Below are 7,500 nucleotides of genomic sequence, written 5' to 3'. Positions count from 1 at the left end.
CCCAAGTGGGACACTTGTGTCGGACTAGGGAGGCTCTGCCGTGCCCCCTGGAGGTCTAAAGGATGACCAGTAGTTGTGGTTCTCGCCCCGGGACTTGGGTCAGAGTATAGCCCAAGTGGAGCACTTGTGTCGGACTAGGGAGGCTGTGCCGTGCCCCCTGGAGGTCTAAAGGATGACCATTAGTTGTGGTTCTCGCCCCGGGACTTGGGTCAGAGTACAGCCCAAGTGGAGCACTTGCGTCGGACTAGGGAGGCTGTGCCGGGCCCCCTGGAGGTCTAAAGGATGACCAGTAGTTGTGGTTCTCGCCCCGGGCCGTGGGTCTGAGTATGGCCCAAGTGGGACACTTGTGTCGGACTAGGGAGGCTCTGCCGTGCCCCCTTGAGGTCTAAAGGATGACCAGTAGTTGTGGTTCTCGCCCCGGGACTTGGGTCATAGTATAGCCCAAGTGGGACACTTGTGTCGGACTAGGGAGGCTCTGCCGTGCCCCCTTGAGGTCTAAAGGATGACCATGAGGTCAAAAGGATGACCAGTAGTTGTGGTTCTCGCCCCGGGACTTGGGTCAGAGTATGGCCCAAGTGGTGCACTTGTGTCGGTCTAGGGAGGCTGTGCCGGTCCCCCTGGAGGTCTAAAGGATGACCAGTAGTTGTGGTTCTCGCCCCGGGACTTGGGTCAGAGTATAGCCCAAGTGGAGCACTTGTGTCGGACTAGGGAGGCTGTGCCGGGCCCCCTGGAGGTCTAAAGGATGACCAGTAGTTGTGGTTCTCACCCCGGGTCGTGGGTCCGAGTCTGGCCCGAGTAGAGCACTTTGGTCGGCTACCGGGGGGTGTGCCGTGCCCCCTGGAGGTCTAAAGGATGACCAGTAGTTGTGTTTCTCGCCCCGGGACTTGGGTCAGAGTATAGCCCAAGTGGAGCACTTGTGTCGGCCTAGGGAGGCTGTGCCGGGCCCCCTGGAGATCTAAAGGATGACCATGAGGTCAAAAGGATGACCAGTAGTTGTGGTTCTCGCCCCGGGACTTGGGTCAGAGTATAGCCCAAGTGGAGCACTTGTGTCGGCCTAGGGAGGCTGTGCCGGGCCCCCTGGAGGTCTAAAGGATGACCAGTAGTTGTGGTTCTCGCACCGGGACTTGGGTCAGAGTACAGCCCAAGTGGAGCACTTGTGTCGGTCTAGGGAGGCTGTGCCGGGCCCCCTGGAGGTCTAAAGGATGACCAGTAGTTGTGGTTCTCGCCCCGGGCCGTGGGTCTGAGTATGGCCCAAGTGGGGCACTTGCGTCGGACTGGGGAGGCTCTGCCGCGCCCCCTGGAGGTCAAAAGGATGACCAGTAGTTGTGGTTCTCACCCCGGGTCGTGGGTCCGAGTCTGGCCCGAGTAGAGCACTTTGGTCGGCTACCGGGGGGTGTGCCGTGCCCCCTGGAGCCATGGGAGTGAGCTCCAGCAGACTGGTATTTTTCGGAGAACCAGGCCCACACTCCTCAGACTTTGTGCCCAGGGACAGGCCACCAAAATCGGCCGCGGCTCGTGCACTTTGCCCCTGCGTTTCTCCCAGAACCAGAGCCGGAAAAATCCCAAAATTGATGCCCAGAGATAGTCGACTCTGCCTGGAATAGATTGCCACCCAAACCCGCCAACTCACGCTGGTTTTCCGATGGCCTCACCTACTAACCCGAGCATGGTCATCGCTCGCACCTTCCAAAACCTCCAGGGGCGCAGGCACTTTTCATTTACTGGCCATAAGGCCGACCGCCTTAAGCGTTAAGCGATAAGCGAAAGGCTTAGTTTGGACTTAGTTTTTGGAGCGACGAGGTCGCCGTTTTGTCAATTCTGAACCGATTTTCACGCGGTTTTCGACTGCCTGCGCCTGGGGAGCCGCCCAGAAGCCCCAGGCAGTGTTCTGGGTGGACTTCCGGACCGGTCCGGACCCGGTACCGGCCGGGGGAACCGCACCACGCCTCTCGGGCGTTTCTACACCGATTTTCGCGGGGTTTTCGACTGCATAGACGGGGCCACCTGCTGCAGGGCCCGAGGGAGGGCCTTACTGAGCTGGGTCCGACGCAGGGCCCGGTTCCTGGAGCCCGCTGGGGGGGGGGGGGGGTTCTCTAAGGCTCACGGCGGGCTGCTGAGGGGCCGGATCGGATGCAGACAGGCGCTCCTCTGCCCAGGTCTTTGCTCCCCTGCCCCACTAGGAATGGAAGACACACTGCCAACAGCTTCTGGAGGGTGATGGGCCCTGCTGCAGACCAGGTCCGACCCAGGTTTCAGCTATCCCACCCCGCAGGGACTTAAAGACACACTGCCATCAGCTTCTGGAGGCTGCTGAGCTCTACTATAGAGCAGGTCCGACCCAGGTTTCAGCTCCTGCAGCCCACTAGGACTTAAACACACACTGCCATCAGCGTCTGGATGGTGATGGGCCCTGCTGCAGACCAGGTCCGACCCAGGTTTCAGCTATCCCACCCCGCAGGGACTTAAAGACACACTGCCATCAGCTTCTGGAGGCTGCTGAGCTCTACTATAGAGCAGGTCCGACCCAGGTTTCAGCTCCTGCAGCCCACTAGGACTTAAACACACACTGCCATCAGCGTCTGGATGGTGATGGGCCCTGCTGCAGACCAGGTCCGACCCAGGTATCAGCTCCTGCACCCCGCAGGGAATTGAAGACACACTGCCATCAGCTTCTGGAGGCTGCTGAGCTCTGCTATAGACCAGGTCCGACCCAGGTTTCAGCTCCTGCACCCCGCAGGGAACTAAACACACACTGCCATCTGCAACTGGAGGCTGCTGAGCCCTGCTGCAGACCAGGTCCGACCCAGGTTATGGCTCTCCCACCCCCCTGGGACTTAAACACACACAGCCATCAGCTTCTGGATGGTGATGGGCCCTGCTGCAGACCAGGTCCGACCCAGGTTTCAGCTCCTCAACCCCGCAGGGACTTAAACCCACACCGCCATCAGCTTCTGGAGGGTGATGGGCCCTGCTGCGGGCCAGGTCCGACCCAGGTTTCAGCTCTCCCACCCCGCAGGGACTTAAACACACACAGCCATCAGCTTCTGGGGGCTGCTGAGCCCTGCTGCAGACCAGGTCCGACCCAGGTTTCAGCTCTCCCACCCCGCAGGGTCTTTAACACACACACTGCCATCAGCTGCTGGAGGCTGCTGAGCTCCGCTATAGACCAGGTCCGACCCAGGTTTCTGCTCCTGCACCCCGCAGGGAATGAAAGACACACTGCCATCAGCTTCTGGAGGCTGCTGAGCCCTGCTGCAGACCAGGTCCGACCCAGGTATCGGCTCTCCAACCAGGCAGAGACTTAAACACACACACACACACACACACTGCCATCAGCTTCTGGGGGCTGCTGAGCTCTGCTGTAGACCGGGTCCGACCCAGGTTTCTGCTCCTCCACCCCGCAGGGACTTAAACACACACTGCCACCAGCTTCTGGAGGGTGATGGGCCCTGCTTTAGACCAGGTCTGACCCGGGATATAGCTCTCCCACCCCGCAGGGACTTAAACACTCACTGCCATCAGCTGCTGGAGGCTGCCGAGCTCTGCTGCAGACCAGGTCCCACCCAGGTTTCTGCTCCTGCACCCCGCAGGGACTTAAACACACACTGCCACCAGCTTCTGGAGGGTGATGGGCCCTGCTGTGGACCAGGTCCGACCCGGATATCAGCTCTCCCACCAGGCAGGGACTTAAACACACACTGCAATCAGCTGCTGGAGGCTGCTGAGCTCTACTATAGACCAGGTCCGACCCAGGTTTCAGCTCTCCCACCAGGCAGTGACTTAAAGACACACTGCCATCAGCTGCTGGAGGCTGCTGAGCTCTTCTATAGACCAGGTCCGACCCAGGTTTCAGCTCTCACACCAGGCAGGGACTTAAACACACACTGCCATCAGCTGCTGGAGGCTGCTGAGCTCTGCTATAGACCAGGTCCGACCCAGGTTTCAGCTCTCCCACCAGGCAGGGACTTAAAGACACACTGCCATCAGCTGCTGGAGGCTGCCGAGCCCTGCTGCAGACCATGTCCGACCCAGGTTTCAGCTCTCCCACCAGGCAGGGACTTAGAGGCACGCTGCCATCAGCTTCTGGAGGCTGCTGAGCTCTGCCATAGACCAGGTCCGACCGAGGTTTCAGCTCTCCCACCCCGCAGGGACTTAAACACACACTGCCATCAGCTGCTGGAGGCTGCTGAGCTCTGCTATAGACCAGGTCCGACCCGGGATATAGCTCTCCCACCCCGCAGGGACTTAAACACACACTGCCATCAGCTGCTGGAGGCTGCTGAGCTCTTCTATAGACCAGGTCCGACCCAGGTTTCAGCTCTCCCACCCCGCAGGGACTTGAACACACACTGCCATCAGCTTCTGGAGGCTGCTGAGCTCTGCTATAGACCAGGTCCGACCCAGGTTTCTGCTCCTCCACCCCGCAGGGAATTAAAGACACACTGCCATCAGCTTCTGGATGGTGATGGGCCCTGCTGCAGACCAAGTCCGACCCGGGTTACAGCTCTCCCACCAGGCAGGGAATTAAACACACACTGCCATCAGCTGCTGGAGGCTGCTGAGCTCCGCTATAGACCAGGTCCGACCCGGGTTCCTGCTCCTGCACCCCGCAGGGACCAAAACACACACACTGCCATCAGCTTCTGGAGGCTGCTGAGCTCTTCTATAGACCAGGTCCGACCCAGGTTTCAGCTCTCCCACCAGGCAGGGACTTAAACACACACTGCCATCACCTTCTGCTGGCTGCTGAGCTCTGCTGCAGACCAGGTCCGACCCAGGTTTCAGCTCCTGCACCCCGCAGGGAACTAAACACACACTGCCGTCACCTTCTGCTGGCTGCTGAGCCCTGCTGCAGACCAGGTCCGACCCAGGTTTCAGCTCCTGCACCCCGCAGTGGATTAAAGACACACTGCCATCAGGTTCTGGAGGCTGCTGAGCTCTGCTGCAGACCAGGTCCGACCCAGGTTATGGCTCTCCCACCCCGCAGGGACTTAAACACACACCGCCGTCAGCTTCTGGATGGTGATGGGCCCTGCTGCAGACCAGGTCCGACCCACGTTTCAGCTCTCCCACCCCGCAGGGGATGAAACACACACTGCCATCAGCTTCTGGAGGCTGCTGAGCTCTGCTAAAGACCAGGTCCGACCCAGCTTTCAGCTCTCCCACCAGGCAGGGAGTTAAAGACACACTGTCATCGGCTTCTGGAGGGTGCTGAGCCCTGCTGCACACCAAGTCTGACCTAGGTTTCAGCTCATCCACCCCGCAGGGACCTAAACACACACTGCCATCAGCTTCTGAGTGGTAATGGGCCCTGCTGCAGACCAGGTCCGACCCAGGTTTCAGCTCCTCCACCCCGCCATCACCAGCTGGAGGCTGGCTGCTGCTCCTGCACCCTGCCATCAGCTGCTGGAGGCTTCTGTTCCTCCACCCCGCCATCAGCAGCTGGAGGCTGGCTGCTGGAGGCTGGCTGCTGCTCCTCCACCCCGCCATCACCAGCTGGAGGCTGGTTGCAGCTCCTGCACCCCGCCATCAGCTGCTGGAGGCTGCCTGCAGCCCCTGCACCCCGCCATCAGCTGCTGGAGGCTGGCTGCAGCTCCTGCACACCGCCATCAGCTGCTGGAGGCTGCCTGCAGCTCCTGCACCCCGCCATCAGCTGCTGGAGGCTGGCTGCTGCTCCTGCACCCCGCCAGCAGCTGCTGGAGGCTGGCTGCTGCTCCTCCACCCAACCATCAGCTGCTGGACGCTGGCTGCTGCTCCTGCACCCCGCCATCAGCTGCTGGAGGCTGGCTGCTGCTCCTCCACCACCCAACCATCAGCTGCTGGACGCTGGCTGCAGCTCCTCCACCCCGCCATCAGCTGCTGGTGGCTGGCTGCAGCTCCTTCACCCCGCCATCAGCTGCTGGTGGCTGGCTGCAGCTCCTTCACCCCGCCATCACCAGCTGGAGGCTGGCTGCTGCTCCTGCACCCCGCCATCAGCTGCTGGAGGCTGCCTGCAGCTCCTGCGCCCCGCCATCAGCTGCTGGAGGCTGGCTGCTGCTCCTGCACCCTGCCATCAGCTGTTCGAGGCTGGCTGCAGCTCCTCCACCCCACCATCACCAGCTGGAGGCTGGTTGCAGCTCCTGCACCCCGTCATCAGCTGCTGGAGGCTGCCTGCAGCTCCTGCACCCCGCCATCATTTGCTGGAGGCTGGCTGCAGCTCCTGCAACCCGCCATCAGCTGCTGGAGGCTGGCTGCTGCTCCTCCACCCCACCATGACCTGCTGGAGGCTGGCTGCAGCTCCTTCACACCGCCATCAGCTGATGGATGCTGGCTGAACGCTGGAGGCTGGCTGCTGCTCCCACACACCGCCATCAGCTCCTGGAGGCTGGCTGGCTGCTGGAGGCTGTCTGCTGCTGCTCCTCCACCCCGCCATCACCAGCTGGAGGCTGGCTGCTGGAGGCTGGCTGCAGCTCCTGCACCCCACCATCAGCTGCTGGAGGCTGGCTTCTGCTCCTCCACCCCGCCATCAGCTGCTGGGGGCTGGCTGCTGGAGGCTGGCTGCAGCTCCTCCACCCCGCCATCACCAGCTGGAGGCTGGTTGCAGCTCCTGCACCCCGCCATCAGCTGCTGGAGGCTGCCTGCTGCTCCTGCACCCCGCCATCAGCTGCTGGAGGCTGCCTGCACCTCCTGCACCCCGCCATCAGCTGCTGGAGGCTGGCTTCTGCTCCTCCACCCCGCCATCAGCTGATGGAGGCTGCCTGCTTCTCCACCCCGCCATCACTAGCTGGAGGCTGGCTGCTGGAGGCTGGCTGCAGCTCCTCCACCCCGCCATCAGCTGCTGGAGGCTGCCTGCAGCTCCTGCACCCCGCCATCACCAGCTGGAGGCTGGCTTCTGCTCCTCCACCCCGCCATCAGCTGATGGAGGCTGCCTGCTTCTCCACCCCGCCATCACTAGCTGGAGGCTGGCTGCTGGAGGCTGGCTGCAGCTCCTCCACCCCGCCATCAGCTGCTGGAGGCTGGCTGCTGCTCCTGCACCCCGCCATCAGCTGCTGGAGGCTGGCTGCTGCTCCTCCACCCAACCATCAGCTGCTGGACGCTGGCTGCAGCTCCTCCACCCCACCATCAGCTGCTGGACGCTGGCTGCAGCTCCTCCACCCCGCCATCAGCTGCTGGAGGCTGCCTGCAGCTCCTGCACCCCGCCATCAGCTGCTGGAGGCTGCCTGCAGCTCCTGCACCCCGCCATCACCAGCTGGAGGCTGGCTTCTGCTCCTCCACCCCGCCATCAGCTGATGGAGGCTGCCTGCTTCTCCACCCCGCCATCACTAGCTGGAGGCTGGCTGCTGGAGGCTGGCTGCTGCTCCTCCACCCAACCATCAGCTGCTGGACGCTGGCTGCAGCTCCTCCACCCCACCATCAGCTGCTGGACGCTGGCTGCAGCTCCTGCACCCCGCCATCAGCTGCTGGAGGCTGGCTTCTGCTCCTCCACCCCGCCATCAGCTGCTGGAGGCTGCCTGCTGCTCC

Source organism: Nothobranchius furzeri, unplaced genomic scaffold, assembly GCF_043380555.1.
Source record: "Nothobranchius furzeri strain GRZ-AD unplaced genomic scaffold, NfurGRZ-RIMD1 Scf069, whole genome shotgun sequence".
In the NCBI taxonomy this organism is placed as follows: Eukaryota; Metazoa; Chordata; class Actinopteri; order Cyprinodontiformes; family Nothobranchiidae; genus Nothobranchius; species Nothobranchius furzeri.
Note: the sequence above shows the minus strand (reverse complement) of the source record.